Below are 2,439 nucleotides of genomic sequence, written 5' to 3' on the forward strand. Positions count from 1 at the left end.
ATTAAAACGAATTTTTTCCCGCATACTCAAATGGTCTACTATTTAGGACATAAGTATGGGTATTCCACAAGGCCTCATGTCTCTCTATCTCTACTCTTTCTTCTGTACCAGTAGTGAGGGAACTCTTCTTCTTGTACAGTAGTGGGGGAACTCTCTCTCCTGTACCAGTAGTGGGGGGAACTCTCTCTCCTGTACCAGTAGTGAGGGAACTCTCTCTCCTGTACCAGTAGTGGGAGGAACTCTCTCTCCCTGTACCAGTAGTGGGGGAACTCTCTCTCCTGTACCAGTAGTGGGAGGGAACTCTCTCTTGTACCAGTAGTGGGGGGAACTCTCTCTCCTGTACCAGTAATCTCTCTGGAACTCTCTCTCCTGTACCAGTAGTACACCTCTCTCTTCTTCTTTTGTAGTATGTTAAGGAATATATTTTTTCAGTGTGTTTTTTTTAAAAGAAAGGTGTGCATACTTTTAAATGTATTACTTTCAATTCAATTGATATTTATTTTCTTTTTTTCCTGAATAGATATTCAACACCGGAAGGTTAGAGGATAGCTTTGGCATATCTTATTGTTTTGACAGTCTGACATTTTTATATAATTTCATGTAGGCTATATAGTGTTGCCTTTACCTGTTATTCTTACAAGCACACTGATACACACACACACACACACACACACACACACACACACACATATGCATGGGGTACATGTGGTCTGTGACTACAGTGTGTTTGTGTGTGTGTGTGTATGAGTTTAAGGTGTGTACAATGATAGACCCAAACAGACTCCGGAGACACTACATGCGTCCCAAAAGGAACCCTAGTCACTATATAGTGCACTACCTTTGACCTGGACCCATAGTACTTCCTAGTGCACTATGTAGCAAATAGGGTTCCTTTTAGGGACGTGGACACTATCTGTGTTATTTTTCACCAATGTTATTGTTTTAATGAGGAGTCTATTTTCTTAGTGTTCTTTTCGGATGATAAGTCTTCCTTTTGAATAACTATCCATATCACATGGGAATAGTGCTGTGATGGACGTTACCTAATTTGTACTACGGCTAATGATGTCATCAAGGCCTGACTGCACTATGGTGATGATGTCATAATGCTGAGTTCCGTCTCCGTTGGCTGTTCTAATCTGTTCATACAGTATTAGCTTTTTTGTTACTATAGCGATTCAGTTGTTGACTTCAAATAAACATGCATTTGGGTTAACTTCCTGTTGTTGTTATCATTATTATCTACTATTCCTCCTCTCACACTTGTTGTTATAGTAACCACTGGCTCTAAGTCTGTCACAATCATTTTGCATTCAAATGTTATTTGGAAGCTCATATCATCATCACCATTGATTACGCATGTACATTTTGTCTCCTTGGTTTCAGAATGGATATTCACCTGAACAACACTGATGTGATATAGTCTGACTCCCAAATATGTATACAATCTAATCAAATGGAATTTGTCACATGCTTGGTAAACAACAGTTGTAGACTAAAAGGCTCTGCATGTTCAATCTGCTGTCTACAGAGGCTGTACAGCATTTACTGCCATGCGGCCRRTGCTGAAGTCAGAGCAAACATTGGCCTACTTTTGCGCTTTGCAGAGCAGAGCTGACCTGTTGTGAAGGAAGAGCAGAGTAGACCTGTTGTGAAGGAAGAGCAGAGCAGACCTGTTGTGAAGGAAGAGTAGAGCAGACCTGTTGTGAAGGAAGAGCAGAGCAGACCTGTTGTGAAGGAAGATCAGAGTAGACCTGTTGTGAAGGAAGAGTAGAGCAGACCTGTTGTGAAGGAAGAGCAGAGCAGACCTGTTGTGAAGGAAGACCACAGGAACCCCTGTGTGTAGTTAAGCAGCCAAAGCTTCTACCAACTTGGTACCAACGGATGAGGGATACAGTCATCTGATAAGTAGTGAGTCTGTGGGTTCTGTTAAAGGTGATGGATACTTCTCTGCGCCGTGGTCCTTGAGTATTAGTCCTCCTCTAAGTTGATACTCCCAGCCCACCATCACCACCACCGACATGGGGTTTGCCAATCGCCTGTTCTCTGTTTGTGGTCTCCCAGTAGCACAACAGACATCAGGCTCTCTGAGTGTATCAGTCTGTGGCAGGATTGCGTCCTCTCTCTCTCTCTCTCTCTCTCTCTTCTCTCTTTTCCTCTCTCTCTCTCTCTCTTCTCTCTCTCTCTTCTCTCTCTCTCCCTCTCCCATCCTCTCTCTCTCTCTCTCTTCCTCTCTCGCTCTCTCTCTCTCTCTCTCTCTCTCTTCTCTCTGCTCTCTCTCTCTCTCTCTCTCTCTCTCTCTCTCTCTGCCTCTCTCTCTCCTCTCTTCTCGCTTCTTCTTCTCTCTCTCTCTCTCTCTCTCTCCTCTCTCTCTCTCTCTCTCTCTCTCTCTCTCTCTCTCCTCCTCTCTCGCTCTTCGCTCTCTCGGCTCTCTCATCG

General features: G+C 43.7%; 2 long non-coding RNA genes across 2 annotated transcripts; one reads left to right on the plus strand and one right to left on the minus strand.

Moving 5' to 3' along the window:
- Window positions 1-6: 6 nt before the first annotated feature.
- LOC139024966 (uncharacterized) lies at window positions 7-1,216 on the plus strand. Its single transcript, XR_011476367.1, has 2 exons — window positions 7-257; window positions 288-1,216. It is a non-coding gene; the product is annotated as an uncharacterized lncRNA (long non-coding RNA).
- LOC139024965 (uncharacterized) lies at window positions 143-447 on the minus strand. The gene is made up of 3 exons (XR_011476366.1): window positions 385-447; window positions 302-352; window positions 143-213 (listed from the first exon to the last, which is right to left on the minus strand). It is a non-coding gene; the product is annotated as an uncharacterized lncRNA (long non-coding RNA).
- Window positions 1,217-2,439: the final 1,223 nt, after the last annotated feature.

The sequence above is a fragment of the Salvelinus sp. IW2-2015 genome, unplaced genomic scaffold (genome assembly GCF_002910315.2).
Source record: "Salvelinus sp. IW2-2015 unplaced genomic scaffold, ASM291031v2 Un_scaffold2084, whole genome shotgun sequence".
NCBI classification, from domain to species: domain Eukaryota; kingdom Metazoa; phylum Chordata; class Actinopteri; order Salmoniformes; family Salmonidae; genus Salvelinus; species Salvelinus sp. IW2-2015.